Source organism: Lathyrus oleraceus, chromosome 1 (assembly GCF_024323335.1).
Source record: "Lathyrus oleraceus cultivar Zhongwan6 chromosome 1, CAAS_Psat_ZW6_1.0, whole genome shotgun sequence".
Lineage (NCBI taxonomy): Eukaryota > Viridiplantae > Streptophyta > Magnoliopsida > Fabales > Fabaceae > Lathyrus > Lathyrus oleraceus.
In genome coordinates this window covers 81,640,455-81,666,305 of record NC_066579.1, presented here as the reverse complement: position 1 = coordinate 81,666,305, position 25,851 = coordinate 81,640,455, and the positions used below count along the sequence as shown (strand labels likewise).

Sequence of the window (25,851 nt, the reverse complement as noted above, 5' to 3'; positions counted from 1 at the left end):
TTTGTGCCAGGAGCCCGTGTGACAGTTTCTCCCATTGGAATGAGTTTTACATTGATGCTTTTCGGTCTTTGTGACAGGAGCCTGTGTGGCAGTTTTTCCCATTGGAATAAGTTTTTTTATCCGGATCATTAGTGTCCCATATCATTAATATCTCAAATCATATATATCTCATATAATGGTTTTGGTCACATTTCATTTCATATACAGTACGCAAAAATTATCCTTAATAAGAAAAAGAAAAGACTAATAATCATATTTTGATAGATGAAGTGTTTCGTCATTGTTTTATGACATTTTTTATGGTGAGTGTGATTCAACGTGGATAAGGAAATTGACCCTTTACAATTAACATGTTAGGTACTCTAGAAGAAAATTGTGATTGAATGTGTGCTTGAAGCGCGAATGAGGGTAAATAGAGATTTTGTAATTTTAGTATTTTATGTAATAAATAAATCATTGTGATACACAATTTTTATCATTTTTATTGTATTCTTTTTAACACTTAATAAATAAATTTTTTAAACTATTATTTTCAAATTATTATAAATATTCTACTTTATAAATATTTAATTTTCAAAAATGAATTAAAAAAAACAGTTGCAAATTTTTAATAAGCAAAATTATAAATAATATCTTAGGTAAAAATTTGATATGTTACAATTCGCCTCTTTAATAATGTTGACCTTGGGTTATCATTCTCTATTAAGATATCTCAACACTTTATTAGTAACAAATTCACTGGAAATAGGCTTACCTAATGCATTCAACAGGTTAATGAGATGGGTGAATCTCTTTTGTATTTCGCCAATGGTTTCATTATGCTTCATATGAAAGAGACTCCTCATGCATTTCGCCTATAGGCTTACCTAATGCGGTGACCTTGTATTTTATTTGTGTTGTAGAGATTCCCCATTTGGATTTTTCATGAGATAAAGTAAAGCAAAATTGGTCCCAAAGTGGAGAAAATAGCACATAAGTATTAAACACTTCATGAGTGACGTTTTTTTACATGTGGCGTTTGCCACAGGGCGTGGCGCTTACCATGGCCCCTCAGTTATCACGCACCCACATTGAACTCATGGCAAACGCCATGGACTTCGTGCCCGAATTTTTAGCAGTTGCATGACTGAGTTTCTCCCACTCTCTCACCTTTTTTTCAATTGATCTCTACACGAATTCTTCATCACTTCATTATTTACAACACTATATATATTTTTTTAGCTTTTAGGTTTTAGGGAATCCAAGTTTTATTTTAAAGTTAAGTATGTAGAAAAATTCAGTTTGTAAAGTGTTAAATTGTTCATCCCAGAGAGTTAGTACACCATAGTTTTCAGAGTTTTGAGCTTATACTTGGATCAATTACTATTTAGGCATTTCCGTCAATTCAATTCCAACATATTTTTTCAAGTTTTTCCGATTTAATTTCCCGAACTACATTTATTTCCCGTAAGTATTTTCTTCTTAAACTTCACGCATTTATTTATTTCAAGTTTTAACATTGTTTTTTTTGTTTTTCATTGTTCAACCCTTTCCAATTGTTTTTGTTTATAAGTTTCACTTATCATCATCACTTGTTAGTATATATATATATATATATATATATATATATATATATATATATATATATATATATATATATATATATATATATATATTTTGCATGCTAGTTTGTAGTACTACCTTGAATAAACATAAAATTATCATGTTTATGTTTCTATTCCGCAGTAATAATAATAATAATGATATGAATTTTGTTTCAATTATGTTCAGTTAAAATTCCTAGAATCCAAATGTAAGGACAATCATTCCAACGGGACTCAGTAAATCAAATTGGTGTATAATTTTAATATTAGTTTATTTTTTCGGTTCTGATTTTTAATATTAAATTAAAAAATTTTGTGCGAAAGAGAAAACACTCCGATAATAGTCAACAATGCGACAGTGTGAGACCAACCATCCAATCATAAAAATTGGATTTAATTTCTAAAAACAATGGCAACACTTTAGTTGTTAATTAGGAATTATTAGTTTTCAAAAATTGTTTTGAAATTGTAATTTGTGGAGCGACAACATGACTTTTACGGTTTGGAAACATAACACAGGTTGCGAGAAAGTGAGCAGTGTTTATAAGTTAATAATTTCTTCCGAAAATTATTTCAAAAACCAAAAATAAATGCCAAATATTTATTGAGTCCTAGACGAGTGATTGAAAATTACATTTCGGTCTCGCTTTTAATTTTTTACAGTAACAAACTTTAATTATATTCCCCTTCTCAAACAAAAATCGGTCAGCCTTAAATTTACATAACAATAGTAGATAGAGGTTAAGTTGACCTAAAGTCTCTATGGGTTCGATATCTTTTGTATTACTTTGAGAAAAGTCCGTGCGTTTGAGGATAAGCTACCACTCGAGTCAGCATATCAAGTTTTTGGCACCGTTGCAGGGGACTTTTATTTAGTCAACATTGTAACCCAATTGTTGCATCGTATAGATTAAAGCTATTTATTTTATTTTTATCATTTATATATCCAACACTCGCTTTAACAAAGAGAAGTTAGAATAACTGATCCCTAAAATTGAGCATTACATTCACTTGAAACTGATAACCGTCCACTCAAGGACTATGCAATTCCATCTCAGGACGAACCGTACTCAAGCATTACTCCACCTGTAATCCAGGCAAACTCTTTCGAACTAAAACTACCTCAGGTGCAAATTGTATAACAGAACCAGTTCTCTGAAAATCCTACTAATGACTCAAATTTTCATTTATCAGTGTTTGTACAATATGCTGACACATTAAAGAGCAGTGGTGCAAATCCAGAAGCCATTAGACTACGTTTATTTCCATTTTCATAAGAGATAGATCCAGAGCATGGCTACAGTCTCTACTCGCGAACTCAATCACAACTTGAAATGAACTCAAGAGGATATTCTTAGCCAGATATTTTCCACCAAGCAAAACGGTAGTATTAAGAAATCATATAACTATATTTAAACAAACTGAATGAGAATCAGTTTTTGATGCATGAGAAAGATATAAAGATATGATAAGACTATGTCCTCATCACGAATTAGAATAATGACTTATCATTCATACTTTCTACAATGGTCTACTACAACACCAGAATGAGTATAGATGTTGTTGTTGGCAGAGCCTTAATGAACAAGTCCTTCGAGGAAGCCTACCAACTTATCGAAAACATGGCTCATAACTTTACCAATGGGGAACTAAAAAGTTCAAGTTGAGGAAACCTAACAGAAATGAGGAATGTTCGAAGTCAGTGGATTTGATCATCTAAATGCTAAAGTCGAGGCACTTACCCAAAAGATCGACAACTTAACTATAACCACTCCAACCATTGTTGTTCCTGTAGTCCCAAACTGCAAAATTTGTGGAGTCCAAGGACATATGGTAACTGATTTCCAAATCTTGACTGGAACTACATCATACCATGTCAATTATGCACAAGGAAATCCTTATTCCAATACCTATAATCCTGGATGGAGGAATCATCCCAACTTTTCTTACAAGAACAATAACACATTATTTGTGCCATGTCCTCCACCAACAAACCCTTCAAGTTATCAAAAGGGAACTGTTACTGCTCCTCCTACTCCTAGAAAGTCAAACATAAAACTTATGATAGAAAATTTCATTGCATCCCAAACCTAACAGAACAAAGAGTTCATGAATCAAAACATTCATACTAACGAGCTAGTAAAACAAATCACAAATAGGTTTAAAACCATGTCTACGCATAACAAGATGTTGGAGACTCAAATATCTCAAGTTTCCCAACAACACGCAACCATTGTTGCTCCAACTGGCACATTTCTAGGACAACCTCAACCAAATCCTAAGGGTTACGCAAATGCTATCACACTATGATATGGGGCATAGTTAGATGGACCAGTAGACACGAGAGTTGAAAACCCTATGATGTATAAGAGAGTAGAGGAAGAACCTGAAACGGTTACTAATGAGAGTCAAGTAAGACAAACAATAGCTGAAGAGGAAGAGACTATCACTAATAAGGATGTCATTGAGAAAGAGAAACCTTATGTACCTCCACCTCCGTATAAATCGAAGATACCATACCCTTAAAGACTAGCCAAAACCAAGAATGAGGGTTAATTTAAGAAATTCATCGAGCTCCTAAAACAACTTCATGTTGCTATACCTTTCACTGAGGTCATTACTCAAATGCCCTCATATGCTAAGTTCCTGAAATAGATCTTGTCGAATAAGAAGAAACTTGAAGATGACGAGATAATTGCACTCACTGCGGTTTGTAGCGCCATTATCCAAAGAAAGTATACTTTTCACTTACTATCTCAGAATGGATTGCCTGGGTGTAAACCAATTGATACCCCAAGTGAACAAAATCACATGCTCTTTCATTGTTTAAATTAAGCTAGCATAGATAGAAGGGGTACCAGAAGATGGTGGAAAAATCAATTTACTTGTATTGTACACCCCCTGATATTACCTATGTAGTTAATGTCTTAGTCAATTTATGCATGATCCATGCAAGCCTCATATGGATGTTGTTGAGAGGATTTTGAGATCATTAAAGTCTACTCCTAGGAAAGGAATTTTATTCTCAAATCATGGAAACTTAAAGGTTAAAAGGTACGCCGACGTTGACTAGGTAGGATAAAAAAATGATATAAGGTCTATCGTTGGATATTTTACGTTTGTAGAGGGAAATCTTGCAACCCGGAGAAGTAAAAAACAACATGTAATAACAAGATCTAGTATTGAAACAGAATTTAAAGGCATGACACTTGGGGTATGTAAACTTTTGTGGGTATAAAATATTTTCTCAGATTTGGGTTTTAAACCGAAAACAAGCTATAAGTTTGTACTTTGACAATACATCAGCAATAGGAATTACTCATAATCTTGTACAACAAGTGTTAGCTGGAGATTTTGACAGATAGCTGAAGCTCTTTGGAAATGTTACGTTTTGGAGAATAAATAAAAGATGACTGTGTCGAAGCTGTTTAATTCTTTTCGTGGGTGAACAATTCTTTGTTATCGAGGCCTGAGACTTAGAAGATTTTTGGATTTCCACAAAGCTCTCTTCGACATAGGCGTTCACAGAGTTGAAGCTTCAAGCGGGAAGCATTTGAAATTTAAACAAAGTCGTATCGTCAGGCCAACACGTGGAAACATCTGAGACAAGCAACGATTGAGAATGGAGAACGTGGCAGTCATATGTGTAGAGGACGTTAGGGTTGAATTGTTATAAATATGGGTCTTAGTTTTAGATTCAGGGGTGTTCAAACAAATATACAGAAATTCACAAAATATACTCGAAGTACCAGAGCGAGAGAAAAGAGTTTTACGCTGAAAATGTATGTATGAAGAACACCATAAGTTTCGTTCATGTTATCTATTTCATACCAATTATTTAAATTAAAGTTATTCACTGCCTTTTATTCTGTCGAATTGCCCTTATTTTCAGTAGTTTATCATCACTTTTTCTTTTGTATTTACATTTCGCCAAGTCTTCATTTTCAGTACTTTCTCAAAACTTAAAGCATTTACTTCGAGTCACTTATCTTTACCCTTCACAAGTATTTTCGTTATCTTTAAGAAACCTTTTACTATAAAGTTATCGTCATTTACTTTGTTCATAAAGTCATATGTTTCGTTCAGAATTGATGTCAAAACACTTTTCGTCGTCCACAGTTTAGAAACAAACTTAACCATGAGTCAAATCGTCGTAATAATAGTTCTTGAGACACATGTCCTGGGATCAATCTAGTCGATCTTGTAAGTTACCAAAAATATATAAATTTGGAAGACTAGCGGTTGTTTATCAGAAATCACTGGTAAACAAATTGGCACGCCCAGTGGGACAGTGTCAAAAGAATTGTTGATTACAATAGTTTGTTTTTACAATTCGCAAAATTGTTGTTATTCTTTTGGTTTAAAATATTAGTGTTGTATGATCCTTAGAAGTGGTAGGATAGCCGACAATTCACAACCTATAACCAACAAAAAAAACGCAAAAAAGATGGTTAATACAACCAGTCAAGGGGAACAATTCCCTCCCTAGGGAACAGGCACAATCGGAGCAAATTCAATTGATGTATCCACTGAGATCCCTAATGCACAGGCCATACCAACGTCTAGATCCATGGCCTTGCATAATTCAACAGCAATGCCTATTATGTCAGGCGCGGAAGATACTTCTGTAGTTTCAACCCCTAGGCCACCAGGATTCGAGAACTTTAGGCCTGTGCGAGATTACCCATATGGAATGCCATCTACCGCCATGGCAGGACTTCAAAACAATTCTTCCATATATACTCAACCACATAATACGGTTATTTCGCCAATCCAAAATTCTGGATCTGGCATAAACCATGTAGGTCGAAATAACCAATCACAAGGAGTCCCCACCCTATTACCTACCCTTACAACGAATAATCAGGCAGCCTTTAGACAACAAATGGATGCCAGTAACCATGATATGGTAGGAGTTCTGGCCAGAGAAATGAATACCATTTTTTCTCCCTTAATACAGAATGTGAATAGGACTAACACTGACAATGCCCAAACATACCAACAACTGTCAGCGCAGATGGGACGCATAGCAGATTTCCTAGGCGCCCCATAATTTGTTGTTCGACGCAGGCCAAACCAGGTTATAATCCAGGGAGAAGAACCAATGATAGATCAGGTTCGACCATAAAGGCAAGCCCCTGACGAAAGAGTCATGGGGGCAAGATTGGAACAACAACCAATTCGACGGGAAGTCCCTGAAGAACAACCTAAGAGAGTGATAATGGTTAATAGAGACCAGGATGCAGACGAAGTAATTCATAGAGTCAGGCAGGAAAACATGATGGAAAATGACTTAACCAGTATGATAGAGAGAATCATGGCCCAGAATGGTCTGAATACAGGACTTCGACGGCCAAATTATTCCTCTCCTTTATCAGAATATGTCCTGCAAACAGAATTACCAAGGGGTTGTAAAATCCCTAAGTTCACCAAATTCTCAAGGGACACTAGTGAATCCACTATAGAGCACATAGCCAGATATATGATTGAGGCAGGGGATTTGGCGAACAGTGAGAACTTAAGGATGAAATATTTGCCTAGTTCTTTAACAAAGAACGCCTTCACGTGGTTTACAACTTTGCCACGAAATTCCATAGATGCTTGGCCCCAGTTAGAAAGATTGTTTCATGAACAATTCTACATGGGCCAAACTAAGATAAGTCTTAAGGAATTAGCCAGCATCAAAAGAAAATTCACCGAACCTATAGATGATTATCTGAATAGGTTCCGTTTGTTGAAATCTAGATGCTTTACAATAGTGCTGAACACGAGTTGGTCGAAATGGCCGCTGGAGGTTTAGACTATTCCATCAGGAAAAAGTTAGATACCTAACATCTAAGAGACATGGCCCAATTAGCAGATAGGGTTCGACAGGTCGAACGCTTAAAATCTGAAAAGGCCAAAGCGAATAAGAATTATAAGAAAGAGAGGGTTGCTTATGTCGAATTCGAAGACGGAGAGTCTGAAATCGCTGAAGACCCTTATGGTCTTGAGGAATTCGAAGTAGATTTGGCAGAATTAAAAGAAGCACCACCTTATGCCTGCAAACTACTTACATCTTCGAATGGTAGAAACCCTGTCGAAACTGAAAAGAATGATAGATTTCCCAAAAAGACTTACACATTTGATGTCACCCAATGTGACAAGATCTTCGATTTATTAGTAAAAGATGGCCAAATGATAGTGCCTCCTAATACCAAAATTCCCCCGTTAGAACAACGAAAGAAAAAAGGCTTCTGTAAATATCACAATTTTTTAGGCCATAAAACTTCACAATGATTTCTTTTCAGGGATCTTATTCAGAACGCAATCAGGGATGGTCGCCTCAAGTTCGCTGACAAAGGGAAAAACCAGATGAAAGTTAATACTGATCCCCTCAACATTGCTGAGACAAACTATGCTGAACTGGTTAAAATCAACATGATCGACGTAGGGGAAGTGGAGGCTGTAAAGGCAACAAGAACTGGAGGCTATACGCTGGATGGAAAGCAGGCTACTGATGGCCTAAGTAACGATGTTTCCTTTGGAATCTCTGTCAAAGGTAAACAGGTTGCTAACGTCGAACTAAGGTCCACTGAAGGTCTCAAGGGGAAAGCAACCGAGGCTACTGAGGGCCTAAGAAAGAATTTCGAGGCAATTTCAATCACTGATGGCGCCAGTCTAGGTGTCAACATGGTGGATCTGAAGCAACCTCCCCCAGAAATGGAGGAAGTGGAGGAATGTTTGAAGATGGAGCAAGAAGGGATGAAGTTTGGCTATCCCAAAGCCAACGAAAGCCTACATGAATATCTCTGGAGATGTCACAAAAAGAATGCTGACATGTTGTTGTGCCCAAGATGCAACATTAGGATATCTCGAAGGGTGGCTGAGGATTACAAGAGATGGCAACGAACAAAGACTGGGAGAAACTGGAGGAAGGAAAGCCAATTACAGAAGGTGTATCCCACACCAGGAGAAAGCCTTCTGGGTTTCATTGTGCGTTGCTACAAATATGAAACGGAATGTTTGATGTGTCCCAGGAGTGGGGCAGTGTACAACAGAGAATTAGCCGAAGCATTCGAAAGAATCCCATATGACCAAGGTTGGGACGGACATGGAGGTAACCCAAACATGTATAGCTTCGACAAGAGGGGAGCGCCTAGGAGGCCATATAGCCCCCACCCAAGGGCGAAAAGAGTTATGTTTAAACTGCCAGCAGAAGTCCCTGAGGACAAATGGACTCAGGAGGGACCAAAGAAAGGAAAATGGAGAAGTTTCGAGGATGGAGGAAGAACCTCTTGGGCGTACAGAAAACAATTTCAGGCGTCCAAGAGAGAGGCTATCAGGCTAGAAAATTACAAAGGAAAAAATCCTATGTCAAGATCCCAGTGGAAAAGACATCAGAGGATGAGGAAAGCAAAAAGAGAGATGAATCTGAAAGAGATTGGAGAATCCAGCAGCATCAAGGTTGCCCCAAATATCATGGATTCGACCAAACCACCCGTAGGAAGGAAGTCATTTCCAGATGAAAACATAAGTCTGAGGGTTCAGAAGGAACAAGTAAGAGAGGAGGAAATGCTCACAGACGACTTCGAGTCCGACAGAGTGTCTTCTGTGAATATGAATTGCAACGTAGTCTCAGTCCTACCGTACGAGTATAACCAGGAAACAGAGGTTGAAGATAATCAGGAAGCGGACGCTGCGGAGATGGCGAAGCATCAACTAGTGTGTTACTATGTTCTGAACAGTGGTGTTGTCGAAGAGCAGAACGCTATTTTTGAAAGGCCTCACCAGGGGATACAGAGTCACCTCAAGCCCCTCAAGCCCCTATACATTAGGGCCAAAGTTAGACAGGTGGGAGTGAATAAAGTCTTGGTGGACGGAGGAGCAACAGTCAATTTGATGCCCAAATTAATGTTGAAAAAGATAGGTATGTTCGACACTGATGTCAAACCTCACAACATGGTGTTGTCAAATTATGAAGGTAAGATAGGATAGACGCTGGGCGTCATACAAGTGGACCTGACTGTTGGGTCAATCACAAGACCAACGATGTTTATGGTAATACCTGCAAAAGCAAACTACAATTTACTACTAGGGAGAGAATGGATACATGGAATAGGGGCGGTCCCTTCGACCATGCATCAGAGAATATCTATCTGGAGAGAAGATGGCGTGGTAGAGAATGTCGAAGCTGACCAAAGTTACTTCATGGCAGAAGTAAACCATGTGGACAAGAGAAACTTCGATAGGAACTTGGCGCACATAGGACCATGTTACCCAGCGGAAGAAGGCTACGCCCCAAATAAAAATGCCTTGTACTTCTTGACTCTCCACCCAAATGGCTTTCAGTGGGACAGGGAGATTATGGGAGACCCAGAAGAAGGGGAATCATCTGAAATACGGCCAACAGGCTGGGATGAAGACCCGTACTATGACTGAGTCTTCTTTCCTCGAAAAGATCTCGGCCTACATGGCTGAGAACAAAAGACAAGCGGCTCTTGAAGCCAAGATAACAAACATGGCTAACAAAGCCACATATGGTGAAATCTATAATACAGGATCGGGGGAGTTCTCTAAACCAAAACCCCCTGACGAACAAGTACCTGTGGAACCAACAGAACAGAGGTTAGACGCCATCTACGACGAAGAGCCTCTGGGATTTGAAAAAGATCCAGTAACGTCAAGTACAAAGATGTTAGCGCAAGATCCTCTCGAAGAGATTGATCTCGGAAATGGAAGTGCAAAAAGAATTACCTACATCAGCGCTAAACTGGACCCCAAGTTGAAAGTGAGAGTTATTGAATTGCTAAGGAAAAACAAAGATTGCTTCGCTTGGGATTACGACGAGATGTCTGGTTTGAAGAGGGACTTGGTCGAATTGAAGCTTCCTATCAAGGATGGCAAGAAGCCCATCAAGCAGACTCCAAGAAGATTCGCCCCAGAAATCCTCTCAAAAATCAAAAAAGAGGTCGAAAGACTTCTTCGTTGCAAGTTCATCAGGACCACAAGGTATGTCGATTGGATTGCAAATATAGTCCCTGTTATCAAGAAAAATGGCTCTTTGCGAGTATGTATAGATTTTCGTGATCTAAATGCAGCAACTCCTAAAGATGAGTATCCAATGCCTATGGCAGAGATGCTGGTTGACTCAGCCGCAGGCTATGAATATCTCAACATGCTTGATGGATATTCTGGCTATAACCAGATTTTCATTGCAGAAGAGGATGTTTCTAAAACAACTTTTCGAAGTCCATGGGCAATAGGCACTTATGAGTGGATAGTTATGCCTTTTGGCCTAAAAAACGCTGGGGAAACATACCAGCGAGCAATGAATTCTATATTCCATGATTATATAGAGACATTTATGCAAGTATACATAGATGACATTGTGATAAAATCTACGTCAGATGAAGATCATCTAACCCATCTCAGCCAATCATTCGAAAGAATGAGAAAACATGGCTTACAAATGAATCCTCTTAAGTGTGCATTCTTTGTACAGGCTGGAGATTTTCTGGGCTTTGTGGTCCACAAAAAGGGGATAGAAATCAATCAGAACAAGACGAAGGCTATTATGGAGACCAAAGCACCATCAACCAAGAAAGAATTGCAATCATTATTAGGAAAGATAAACTTCCTAAGAAGATTCATTTCGAGTTTAAGTGGTCGAACTCAAGCCTTCTCTCCCCTTCTGCGCTTGAAACAAGGGAAGTTCGAATGCAATGACAGACATCAAAAGGAATTCGACAAGATCAAACATTATCTGACGAATCCTCCTATCTTGGCACCACCATGTGGAAAGAAGCCTATGAGACTGTATATATCAGCTTCCGACACTACCATAGGTAGCATGTTGGCGCAAGAGAATGAAGATGGCGTCGAAAGAGCCATTTATTATCTTAGTAGGGTTTTAAATGATGCAAAAACTAGATACACTTCAATAGAAAAGTTGTGTCTTTGTTTGCATTTCTCTTGTACTAAACTCAAGTATTATATAAAACTTATTGATTTATACGTCTCTTCGCATTTTGATGTCATCAAGTATATGTTATCTAAGCCAATAATGCACAGTCGAATTGGAAAATGGGCTTTAGCACTCACTGAATACTCTTTAACCTTTATGCCTTTAAGGGCAATGAAGGGACAAATAGTATCAGACTTTATTGTAGACCATGCAGTGGTCGAAAATCCTCAACTTCAAGTTGAGTTGAAACCTTGGAAATTATTCTTCGAAGGTTCCACTCATAAGGATGGAAGTGGGGTTGGGATAATGTTAATTTCTCCTGACGAAATTCCAACAAAACTCAAATATAGAATTGAAGGTCCCCTTTGTTCTAACAATGAAGCAAAATATGAAGCCCTTATTGCAGGACTTGAGGCTTTGTTGGAATTGGGGGCAACTAGGGTCGAAATTAAAGGAGACTCAGAATTAGTAATCAAGCAACTGACGAAGGAGTACAAATGTATAAAAGAAAATTTGATTATGTACTTCGTCATTGCAAATAGGTTACTCAAAAAATTCGAATACATTGACATAAAACATGTCCCTAGAATAAAAAACCAAGAGGCTAATGACTTAGCACAAATAGCTTCAGGGTATAGAATTTCAAAAGAGAAGCTAGAAGAACTTGTCGAAGTAAGAGAAAAGGCAATGGCTGCCAGATTGTCTCCGACAGATTTGGAAAGCACCCAGTTAGGATATGCTAACAAAGAGGAGTTTGAAGTATTGGCCATTGATACCTTAATAGATACGGATTGGAGGAATCCAATTATTAATTATCTCAAGGACCCTTCGACAGATACAGAAAGAAAAACCAAGTACAGGGCTTTATCTTATGTGTTGATAGGGAATGAATTATTCAAGAAAACCCCTGAAGGGATCCTGTTGAAATGCTTAGGAGAAAGCGAAGCTTACTTGGCATTATCTAGTGTACATAGTGGAGCTTGTGGAGCACACCAGGCAGGCCATAAGATGAAATGGTTGCTTTTCAGATATAGAATATATTGGCCCACCATGTTAAAAGATTGTATAGAATTTTCTAAGGGTTGCCAAGAATGGCAAATACATGCAGGAATTCAACATGCTCCTGCAAGTGAGCTTCATACAATTATTAAGCCTTGGCCTTTCAGAGGGTGGGCATTAGATCTAATTGGGGAAATTAGACCCAATTCATCCAAAGGTCAAAGATACATACTTGTAGGAATTGACTATTTCACTAAATGGGTCGAAGCAGTACCTTTAGTAACTGTGGATCAAGAAACTGTTATCGAATTCATTCAAAGGAAAATTTTATACAGATTTGGAATCCCAGAAAGTATAACAACAGATCAAGGATCAATTTTTACTGGTCGAAAGATGCAAGAGTTTGCAAAGGAAATGGGTTTCAAACTGTTAACATTCACACCCTATTATGCACAAGCCAATGGGCATGTCGAAGCAGCCAATAAAGTAATAATTGGTTTAATCAAAAAGCATGTAGGGAAAAAGCCAAAAAAATGGCACAAAACTTTAGACCAAGCACTATGGGCTTGTTGAACCTCCCCTAAAGAAGCCACTAACACTACACCTTTCCAACTTACATTTGGACATGATGCAGTACTGCCTGTCGAAGTCTACTTGCAATCAGTGAGAATCCAAAGACAAAGAGAAATTCCATCTGACTTATACTGGGAAATGATGATAAATGAGCTGGTGGATTTGGACGAAGAAAGGTTACATGCGTTAGAAGTATTAAGAAGATAGAAGGAGAGGGTAGCAAGGGCATACAATAATAGGGTCAAAGGTAAAACCTTCACTATGAACGATTTAGTTTGGAAAGTCATATTACCTATGGATCGAAAGAATAAGGCATTAGGAAAATGGTCTCCACATTGGGAAGGACCTTTTCGAATTTTAAAAGCCTTTTCAAACAATGCATACGAAATAGAAGAACTAACAGAGGATCGAAGAATCCTAAAAGTAAATGGAAAATACTTAAAGAAGTATAAACCATTTATGCATGAAGTTAGAATCATAACAACATAGTAAGTAAAGAACTATCATGGCCAAAATGGTGAAGATATTTAAACTCCAAATATGTGCCAAAATGGCTTTCGTCTTAATCAAGTTACAAGTAAACAAGAGTCGAATAAAGCAAATACAAGAGTAAATCAAAAAGGAATAGTGGCCTCATCCGATCATATTTTTTCTTCGCCAAACCAATCTTATACTGAACAGCCGCTTGAACTCCTCTGAGGCATGCAATGTCTCCGTTCATAGCAGTAGCCTTTTCAACATGATCTACGCTTTGCTTCGCTAGATCATCAGCTTCAGTACTATCTAAGCCTCGGATAGCAGCCTGCTTCGCCTTAGCGTCAGAAATCTTCTTCTGCAATTCTGCAATATGAGATTCCCATAGACGTATCGAAGCAGTGTAAGTGTCGAACTCTGCTTGGGCTGATTTTCTGGAAGCGGCTAACTCCTCAGAAGCTTGTGAAGTTTGAAGGGAATTGTCAAACTCAATGGCCTGAGTTTTTTCAGTCGATAGAAGCTTAGCTTTGGCGTCCACCTCCCTATGATATTCAGCACACACTTGGTCAATGAGGTTCTGAATATCAATAAGGGCTTCACCTACATCAGTGGGGAAAGCAGTGATGTTAATCTTTCTTATCAGCTTCTTTATGCTAAAGCTCGCCCCACATTATTCCTTAATTTGTCAAAGAGATTTACATCAAAAACTGCCTTCTTCACCTGCTGAAGGAGTTCGTCATGTGATGCTTCGTTTGCACTAGCACCAGACTGGGTCGAAGCTCCAGAAATACTTTGCTCTGAAGAAGACTCTCTTTGAGCCATCATTAACCTCACATACTTGAGGGGATCATTCTGGTTTAAATATTTTTTCTCCTCCCCAGTAAGTGGTATAGGTGAAGTCTGGGTGATGGATGGTCGAACTTTAGTTGGATTTGGGACCGTGTCGACGCTGGCATTACTAGTTCCAGCTTGATTTCCCTCAGTATCAGCTTCTCCCACATTCATGTCTTCATCTTCTTGAAAATACCCGTCAATTTCATCTGAATCCTAATCATCCTCATCAGCACCATTTGAAGGGAACGCAACTCTGGCAGGAGAATTACTAGGAGTATCCTCGGAGTCTTCTTTCCCTGTTGAGTCCTTCTCGTCAACGTGCTTCGAATCTCTTTTACCATCTTCACCAGGAGAAGAGGTTTCTTCTTCGTTTTGAGCGTTATCTGCTTCAAGATTTTGAGCTTCAGTCGAAGAGCCTTTGTTTTGGATAGCACTACTGACTATCGGAGGAGGAGATGGATTCATGCCGCTCGAAGGATCACTTTGATTGGCAGTAGAAATGAGGGGAGTGGTGGCTTTGTCCTAAAAATAAAGTGTTAGAATAAAAGTATGAGTTTGTCGAAAGATATAACACTTAAGGTCGAAGTATACCTGTTGAGCCTCAGGATCGGAGGCATTACTCCCAATGTGCTCCAGCGTTGCGCCACCAGAAGGCTGGGATGGAGTTTTCTTTGGAAGAGGAGGGAGGATGGTGGTTTCGGCACCTTGTTGTTTATTTGGTTGGAAAGGGGAAACTGTTGCCTTATTTTTCTTCTGTTTTTTTTTGAGTGGAGTGGGAGGAGTATCCTCTTCATCATCTTTGACAAGAATTATATTAGCAGGAGAGGCTTTCCTTTTCTTGGGTGTCAAAGGAGGCTTGCCACTACCCTGAAAAAGAAAATTATAAATAATTAGAAAAAATATGAAAGAGATAGAGAAGTTATTTGATGTAATACCTTTGAACTCTTCTTCGGTTTTTCTGGAGCAGCACCAGAAGGCACTCCCTGGCTTGAAGAGGTAGTTGGCCTGGAAGCAGTAGTCGAACTAGCCTTTGCCACATGCTTTTCTTTCTTCGCCTCCTTCCTTTCGACAGCTAAAGAAGGATGTGAGTTAGTTGAAACATACAAATGTTTAAAAGATTGGAAAAAAGACGAAAGGGAGTTGTAAAACCAAGAAATCCAAACATTCCACACCTTCACATGTCGGAGAAGTAATTCTCACTGCAGCTAAATCGAAGTGAAGAAAGCCTTTGAAACTGTCTAAGGTATGTTTGGTTGCAACTACTCTTTTTGCAGGTATTTGTTGGTCATTTTTTAGTATGTTAAAAATGTTCCCACACGTGAACCAGTAAGGGTAAGGGGGAAAAACGACAAAGCAAAATCTGCACTGGGTAACTTTGGAAATTTGGGTGGTTCGCACTCAAAGGCCAAATCATATTTCAATTCAGGTTTTACAACTTTGAGAGATTTTCTTTTGGCAATCTGCTTTTCAAATTTTTCTTTTAAAATTGGCGTTGCATAACAAACAGTTCCAACAAGATTCGTTGGGTCATAGACAGTTTCAAAGTACTTTTGGAAAGCTTGGATTTCTTCAGAGTGAGTAAGTTTACCCTTGGGGACATTTTCCTGCAAAGATGAAAAAGCCTTCGTTAGACGTTCTTTGATTTCAGCAGTAGAAAACATATTCTTGGAATAGAAATCTGTCCACCAAGTGGAAAAACCATTGGTGGAATAGAACGACGGTTGGAAGGCTATTAATTGGAATTCGGAAAAATTTGCATGGGATTATTTGTGGATGGCAATGTCTCGAGCGCTCCATTCAGTCCCTGCACAGCAGATCTCGCGCTTTTTGTAACAACCCATATTTTTAAGTATTTAATTATTATTATATTTTAATTTAATTATTTGGAGTGTTAAGTAATTAAGCGGTTGTGAGGTAGTATAATAATGGATTAATTAACTTAATTAGTGTGGGAATTAATTATTTAGTGATATGAGATATAATTAAATAATTATTAATTAAGCTAGTGTGCATAGTGAGTGGTTAATTATTTGAATTTAAATAGAGGTATTTAAATATTAGGTTTTATTGGGTCTAGTGATTAAATTAGATGGATATCATGAATTAAGCCCAACTAGAATACTATTATAAATAGTAATTGTGAAGGAAGTGAGAATTATAATTCACTTGAGCACTGAAAGCAATAGAGAAAGAGGAGAGGAAAAGTAAAGAGGAGTCAGGGTTTCCATCAAATTAACAAGGTAAGGGGGGAAATCCTTATTATTATGGGTTAGTATGATTGGGTCAATGGGTAGGAACATGATTTAGGTTGAAATCCTTAATTGGCATGGTTTTGGAATTATTAGGTCTTGATAAATACTCTTGAATTGTAATGATTAAATTATGCTAAAACTGTGAATGAATATATAATTGGATGAGTCATAATTTTCTGAACGTGTAGCTTTTTACGGAATCGAAATCGGAGGTCCGGAAGTCCTCCAACGATGAAAAATGCGGGGAAATCTGCATTCTATTTCGTGTTAGCGCAGGAACATCATTCTGTTTTGCGTTAACTGGTTAACCCAGGGCGTTAACCGGTTAACACTGTTATAATATTGAAAAATTGCATTCTGTCTTGCGTTAACCGGTTAACCCAGAGCGTTAACCGGTTAACACTGTTAAAAATTGCCAAGAAGCGCATTCTGTTTTGCGTTAACCGATTAACCCAGGGCGTTAACCGGTTAACACTGTTTGAAAAGTGAAAATTGATATTTAAATGTTGTGTGCGTTTTAGAATGAAATCTACGTGTACATATTTGATGATTGGCCTATATTGGTGAATAATATATTGTATGAATGTGTATGTATACCATTATTGAATTGTGAATGATTTATGGTTAAGGATGTGTATATGTAATTGTAATTGATGTGTTGTGATGAATGTGTATATGTACCAATTATGAGTCATGGTGATATGTGGGATGTTAAGACGGTATATAGATGGTCTTAATTGCATATATGTTGGTATGCGTGCATTCATTCATAGCATGGTTGACTTCATTGTGGAAGTGGTTAAGCGGTGATCCTTCATTGGAAACAGACGTAGCAGACGTTAATCCTTAAATGGGATTAGGCGTAGTATTTAAGCGGTGATCCTTCATTGGAAACAGACGTAGCAGACGTTAATCCTTAAATGGGATTAGGCGTAGTATTTAAGCGGTGATCCTTCATTGGAAACAGACGTAGCAGACGTTAATCCTTAAATGGGATTAGGCGTAGTATTTAAGCGGTGATCCTTCATTGGAAATAGACGTAGCAGACGTTAATCCTTAATTGGGATTAGGCGTAGTATTAAGCGGTGATCCTTCATTGGAAACAGACATAGGGCTTTGGTCTTGTCCGGATCGGAAGCGTGGCTTGGATTCTAGATATTGAATCGGAAAGCGGTGAAACTTTGAGTTCACATGGAGGTACCACATGCATGGAGTCACATTGTCTTGCATTGAGTCGTCTATAGTTATGTGATCATTGAATGCATGTATTGATGTGGATGCGATGTACGTTTGAAATATGTGATATGATTGTTGGTTAATATTATTGACGTGATTATATAAAGTGTGATGAATTCTTGAATTGTTGTTTTAATTCATTGTGCCCTATTATGCTATTTCACAATGATTTGAATTCTCACCCTTCCTGTTTGAATGTTACCTTTACATGGGTATCGTGCAGATACTACAGAGTAGTATTGCTGGAGTAGATGGACGGTAGCTCGCTCAAGAATAGCTGGAGAGTTTCCGTATTTAGTTTGAAATTAGGTAATGAGTCAATGCTCTGGTCATGTAACACTGGGTAGATTAGTGGTATTGAACTCATATCTTATTTGGATATGTTTTATGTCATTACTTGTTTATCTGAATTTGAAGTGATTATTGAGAGATGATCATGGTATGGGACATGGATCATTTTACGAAATACATGAGTATTCTTTATTTTCCGCTGCGAACGCATATTGCTTGAATATTCATGATAATTGAGATGTGTTATTTTGAATGACCGGGTGTATTGTTGGTTTTTGAAAGCTTTAACTTTTAAAAACGTCGATGTGACGCCCTTTTCTTTATATGCGTGCTTATTTACTCTGATTATATGCTAAATAATTTGGGGTAGAAAAAGGGGTGTTACATTAGTGGTATCAGAGCATGGTCGACCAGTTGGTCAATAGTAGTAGGTTTTCCGTAGTATTTGATTTGTGTATCTGACACGATCGATACTGTTTGTTTGATGTTTCGGGTTGTTTAGGACAATGGTTGCAGGCAGGAATGACGATGCCATTGTTGAGGCGCTGAGGATGCTGGCGGAATCCATGGGTCAGATCCATCAAGCGAATGCCCATCAAGCGAATGTGAATGCCGGTAACCAAAAGGGAGATGATGATGAGTTCCGTGCTTTGGGGAGATTCCAGCGGAACAATCCTCCTATCTTTGAGGGTGAGCATGCGCCTGAGAAAGATCAAGCTTGGCTGAAAGCAATTGAGAAGATCTTCAGAGTCATGAACTGTACTGATGCTCAGAAAGTGCAGTTTGGTACCCATATGCTTGAGAAGGAAGCTGAAGATTGGTGGAATAACACTCTTCAGAGGTTCGAAGAAGACAACATTGAAGTTACTTGGACTCTTTTCCGTGATACCTTCTTGGAGAACTATTTCCCAGAAGATTGTCGTGGGAAGAAAGAGGTGGAGTTCCTTGAATTGAAGCAAGGAAATGGTACCGTTGCTGATTATGCTGCTAGGTTTCAGGAGCTTATCAAGTATTGTCCTCATTACAATACTGCTAATGCTGAGAGATCTAAATGTTTGAAGTTTGTGAATGGCTTGAGACATAATATCAAGAAGGCCATTGGTTACCAACAGATTACTCGTTTTACGGAGGTGGTTAACAAGAGTCGGATTTATGATGAGGATAGTAGGGAGAGTGATTTTGTCTACAAGAGTTTGAAGGAGAAAGACCAGGATCGAGGGAAACCGTATGATGACAAGAGGAAACAATCCGGTTTTGGCAAGAAGCCAAGTGGGGGAGAATCTTCTACTCCACTTACGTGTTTCAACTGTGGCGTTGAAGGTCATCATGTTGTTGATTGTAGTAGAGATCCTGTGAAGTGTTTCAATTGCGGCAGGATGGGTCACAGAGCAAACCAGTGTAGGGTTGGTTCGAACGTAACTTGTTTCAACTGTGGTGAGAAAGGTCACATTAGTTCGCAATGTGATAAGCCGAAGAAAGAGCAAGTGAAGAGAAAGGTGTTTGCATTGGCTGGTGCGGAGACCACTATCGATGATGGACTAATCCAAGGTATGTGATTTATTAAGAGTACACCTTGATTGCCATTAGTGATACCGGTGCATGGAAATATTACTTAGAAACTCGAGGATAAGATGAGGGAATCGTATCAAGAGTTGTTCGTTTGAGGAATTTTCGAGGACAAAAATCTTTTAAGTGGGGGAGAGTTGTAACAACCCATATTTTTAAGTATTTAATTATTATTATATTTTAATTTAATTATTTGGAGTGTTAAGTAATTAAGCGGTTATGAGGTAGTATAATAATGAATTAATTAACTTAATTAGTGTGGGAATTAATTATTTAGTGATATGAGATATAATTAAATAATTATTAATTAACCTAGTGTGCATAGTGAGTGATTAATTATTTGAATTTAAATAGAGGTATTTAAATATTAGGTATTATTGGGCCTAGTGATTAAATTAGATGGATATCATGAATTAAGACCAACTAGAATACTATTATAAATAGTAAGTGTGAAGGAAGTGAGAATTATAATTCACTTGAGCACTGAAAGCAATAGAGAAAGAGGAGAGGAAAAGTAAAGAGGAGTCAGGGTTTCCATCAAATTAACAAGGTAAGGGGGGAAATCCTTATTATTATGGGTTAGTATGATTGGGTCAATGGGTAGGAACATGATATAGGTTGAAATCCTTAATTGGCATGGTTTTGGAATTATTAGGTCTTGATAAATACTCTTGAATTGTGATGATTAAATTATGCTAAAACTGTGAAAGAATATATAATTGGATGAGTCATAATTTTCTGAACGTGTAGCTTTTTACGGAATCGAAATCGGAGGTCCGGAAGTCCTCCAACGATGAAAAATGCGGGGAAATCTGCATTCTGTTTCGTGTTAGCGCAGGAACAGCATTCTGTTTTGCGTTAACCGGTTAACCCAGGGCGTTAACCGGTTAACACTGTTATAATATTGAAAAATTGCATTTTGTCTTGCGTTAACCGGTTAACCCAGAGCGTTAACCGGTTAACACTGTTAAAAATTGCCAAGAAGCGCGTTCTGTTTTGCGTTAACCGATTAACCCAGGGCGTTAATCGGTTAACACTGTTTGAAAAGTGAAAATTGATATTTAAATGTTGTGTGCGTTTTGGAATGAAATCTACGTGTACATATTTGATGATTGGCCTATATTGGTGAATAATATATTGTATGAATGTGTATGTATACCATTATTGAATTGTGAATGATTTATGGTTATGGATGTGTATATGTAATCGTAATTGATGTGTTGTGATGAATGTGTATATGTATCAATTATGAGTCATGGTGATATGTGGGATGTTAAGACGGTATATAGATGGTCTTAATTGCATATGTGTTGGTATGCGTGCATTCATTCATAGCATGGTTGACTTCATTGTGGAAGTGGTTAAGCGGTGATCCTTCATTGGAAACAGACGTAGCAGACGTTAATCCTTAAATGGGATTAGGCGTAGTATTTAAGCGGTGATCCTTCATTGGAAACAGACGTAGCAGACGTTAATCCTTATTTGGGATTAGGCGTAGTATTAAGCGGTGATCCTTAATAGACATAGGGCTTTGGTCTTGTCCGGATCGGAAGCGTGGCTTGGATTCTAGATATTGAATCGGAAAGCTGTAAAACTTTGAGTTCACATGGAGGTACCACATGCATGGAGTCACATTGTCTTGCATTGAGTCGTCTATAGTTATGTGATCATTGAATGCATGTATTGATGTGGATGCGATGTACCTATTATGCTTTGTATTGAAGTGTGAGAGAATTAATTTGAAATTGGAATTTTTCCTTTTTTTACCGTGTTAACCGGTTAACGGTATGAGGTAACCGGCGTCACCAAGGGGATTCGAACCCAGGACCTCCTTGAAACTGTACATGCCTTACCACTAGGCTAGAGAGGTTGTTGTTGAATGCTTATGCAATGAATAAATATTAACCTAAATCTTGATTAAGATAGATTGATGAATAAATTGAGTATTATACCTCCATTTTGGACACGGTCGGATGCGTTAGAAAGATAACGTAAAAGGGCCATTATTATTGTTCCATGTTATAAAATATTATGTGATTTATAAATGCCATGAATTTTATCATGATGAAAATTACATATTGTTGTTATGTGGAAGGTGAAATAACATGATTAAAAACCTTACAAAGATGAGTGAGGAAACCTAGAAGAATAATTTGATTAATAACTTAGAAAGATAATCTAGGTTATGGAACATGTGAGATACATGTATGAGAATACGGTATTCATTCGTACGACACTTATGTGAGGTCGTGGACGAATTGTTGCCATGATTGAGAATGAGACGCATTGTATGGAACATGCCATGTTATTATTTGTGTATTATGGTGAATGAAGTCACCTATGATTGATGAATTTGTTATGGTTCGTGGAATCAATGTTTTATGGAACCGATCATGTATTCAGAATGTGTGTTTTCTGTGGTGGTACACATCTCTTGTGGTATGCTTAGATGAGTAAGCATTGGGATGTGGGACCAATGATTCGAGCCTCAAATGGGTTTGAGCCCCAACCATGGCGGACATGGGGGAAAGGTGGACACCTATGTGGGTTAGAGTCCCATACGGTGAAAGATACCCTAGGTGGGTTAGAGTCCCATATGGGTGATGGTTCTTAAAAGTGGGTTAGATTCCCATAGGGGAACCTGATATCCACCGCGAAAGTCGAATCATACGAGCATGCATGAACCGAGGCTGGCTTAGACGTAAGTCCGATCGGGAATTGATGTTGCGTGAATCTGAATAATGATCGTGGTTGAGTTATGAGAACTCAGATGCATGTTGCCATACAATTGCGAGATAGTTCCCCATCGTTCAAGTCTTCGTTCCCTTGTTGACTTGAGTTGGATATGAGCTGAATATTGATTAGAAACCCTATAGAGCCGAGTGGACCCATAGGATAGGAGAACTCACTAAGATTATTATCTCATCCCATCATTGTTGTTATTTTTCAGGTAATTCTTTACAGGTTGAAACTAAGAGAAGCTGTTATGGATGTTTCAAGGGTTGCTGTTCATTATGATCTTCCGCTGTGGAGTTGTGTGCAATGAAGATATTGTACATAGTTCTTAGATTTTTATTGTTTAGGCATTATTGTATAACATGTTCCATTGATGTTTTAGTTTGGACATGCATATATTTTGATGCCATTAGGCACTTATGTTGTGACAGTACCAAAATTTAACACTTGTATGATATTATTCTAGATATATATTATACGGGTTGTTACAGTTGGTATCAGAGCAGGTCGATTCTCGACCTAGCCTTGAAACATCATAAGTAAATCTATTCCTGCCTCATATGTGTGTTTAGCCAACATGATTCTTAATATCACCGTATATAGTATTGGGCCTGATCAACCTAATATTATGTGCATGGTAGGTAGGATCATGGTTGAGCGACCACGAGGACTCCGAAGTGTGGGTTGAACTTGTGCTTTGAGAATAGGCTCAAGCCAAGAGTTAGAAAGTAAGGAGAACTAGATGGCCCAGTTGAAGTTTTAGAGGCGTTGTGATTTGGGTATTATGGAATTGAAGAGTAGTATATCGTTCAAGCGATTCTGCAGTGTTAACGGAGTTGAGAAATTAGGGAATTCTATCAGATGAGTTTGTTAGAAGTTTGAGGAATGAGTGAATTTGCTAGTGGAATAAGATGCACTCAATAATATGGAATATTATTGTGAATAATTCCGTATGGTAAAGTAGAAAGGATGGTTATGTTACACATATGTCATAAGGTTTGGAAGTGAGGTAGTGTATCAGTGTTTCAGTTTCTAAGGCCACTAAAATATTTTGGAAGAACGAGAGTACTTAATGGAATATATATATTTGGAATGGTACCTTGCAAGTGGTTGAAGACTTGAGGGATAAGGACGTTCAGTTTTGTTGGGAGCCTAAGGTAGTGGTGAAGTCTAAGAAGAGACTCGAGGACATGGTTGCCTATTCCAAGTGAAACATGTATGGACCAAATGGAGGTTAGAAGATAAACCAAGTATGTTCAGTTTTAGAAGGGCAATCGGATTTGAGATAGCTCGTCAGCGGTTCAGTGTTAGTAAGAGACCATTATGGAATGATGAGTTACCTAAAGATCAATTATAAGAGTTTGTGTTGGAGGCAGATAACGCACATTATATAGTAATGGAAGCTCCAGTGGGTTTTGGTTGTATGAGAATTGGTTGAGGATAAGAGCAATTAAGTTGGATTTAAGGACTTCTAGTAGAATGGTTTTTGTAATTGGAACGGAGAGAATTACCATAGGGAGACAAGTGAACACCGAGTGCGGAAGTAGTGTGGATGTTGCAATACAACTGTTGCAATAGGGCACATTTTAGATAGAGGCACAATGGGACCATTAAGATTTATTAAGACAAAGTTATGGGCATGTAGTTGATGATTGTTCACATCGAGGATTTCTAGAGTATGTAGTGTGTAACACCCGAGGTCGGAGAGGCCGAAGAGTGGTTACATGTAACATCCGAGGGTGATGGAGTGGTTGTCGATGCATGATGCATGACAATGAGACACTCCTAGCATCTTCTAGGGGAAAAACCAAATTCACATCGGAATGAGAGGGATCCTGAGGCTGTGCAGGTATGAGGCTACATGGTTGAAAGAAGGCTTATAAGGATTAATTGGTACTACCTATATCAACAAGATGCATCTTCTTTTCGGTATCCTAACCAATAAGAACTCCATAGTTAAGCGTGCTTGACTTGGAGTAGTATTGGGATGGGTGACCTTCTGGGAAGTTTCCTGGAAAGTGTGCGAGTGAGGACAAAACATGTTGAAAAGGCCCGTGTTGATTTGTGGGGTTAGTTGATGATCCTGAAAGCAGTCTGGGGTGTTACATAGTGGAATAGAGGAAGTTAAACCTTGGTATTAAGAGAAGTATAGCATTATGGTCACAAGTAAGTGTAATGGATTCCTTGTCAAGAGAGGGATGTAAAGTAACATACATTTTGTTGAGCAGTGAGTCTTGTATTCTAAGAAGTTGAGTTGATGATAGACAATGAAAGATAAGCTAAGCTGGAGCATGTGGACTAAGTGTAGAATGTGGAATGTTTTATGTTGCAAGAGCTTATTGGGAGACAATGAGGATTATTCGTGGGAAGTTATAGAGACAAGTAACCCTGGTATGATGAAGGGTGTGGTAGGTATTGGTTTAGAAGAAAAAAAAAATTCCAATCATAAGCGTGTGGCGATGATAAGGTTCATCTTAAGTGCATTTTATTTGGATTGAAAGAGTAATATTGGCTTATTGGAAGTCTGGTTGTTATTTATCTTCTTGAGAAGTGTTTGGTTGGTTGGTCGCGGAGTGTAAACGTTCACACCGTGTTGGAGCTAAGGATGTCCTAAATGTCATAAGTGTACCGTTGTGGATGTACAAATTGAGGATGGAGTTACAAGTCCCCACAAGTCAGATTAGTAGTTTTGAAATTGGGATTTTTGAAGGTGTAGTGCATAGTGTGTCATCTGAGGAGATACCATGGAAGTCAGACGTGTGGGAAAACCAACTTGGTAGACCATACTCAGTTTAAGTGAGTCTGGGAAGTACTACTATTATGATTATGAATAACTATAAGGAACAGATTTGGAAGAGATCTACTAAGTGGTGATCTATAAGAGATTAGCTAGGTATGTGGTATAGATATTGATAAGGTGTGAAGTGGTTGGTCATGGTATGAAATTGATTGATTCATTTGGATTCATAGCCTTAGATGTAGACTCCCTGAGAGTGGTAATGGATGTGTACAATGATGCTCTAAACTATTGGAAGGATTTGTGAAGTTTTACTTCCAAGATGGAACGATAATTAGATTCTTAAAGTTAAACATGTAACTCGGACTGTATGTTAGTAAGGGCATGAGCTAAGATTATGGAAGACGGGACAAGACGATTGGGATGAATGATTTTGGATATGAAGTGAAATGTTGTCTCTAGATATGTGTGAAGTATTGTGTGTGACTCTATGAGGTGTATGGACACTCATAGTTATGTTCGAGATTGCTTAAGTTCCTTAGAAGTGGTGTTTTGTTGATGATTTAAAGTTCCTTGATGATGTTATGTTGTTTTGGTCGAGATCATGTGTTGGGAGAAATATTG

General features: G+C 38.1%; 1 non-coding gene across 1 annotated transcript; it reads right to left on the bottom strand.

The window, feature by feature from the left end:
• Window positions 1–2,970: 2,970 nt before the first annotated feature.
• Window positions 2,971–3,077, bottom strand: LOC127116300 (small nucleolar RNA R71). Its single transcript, XR_007801255.1, has one exon. It is a non-coding gene; the product is annotated as a small nucleolar RNA R71 (small nucleolar RNA).
• Between the last annotated feature and the right edge of the window lie 22,774 nt (window positions 3,078–25,851).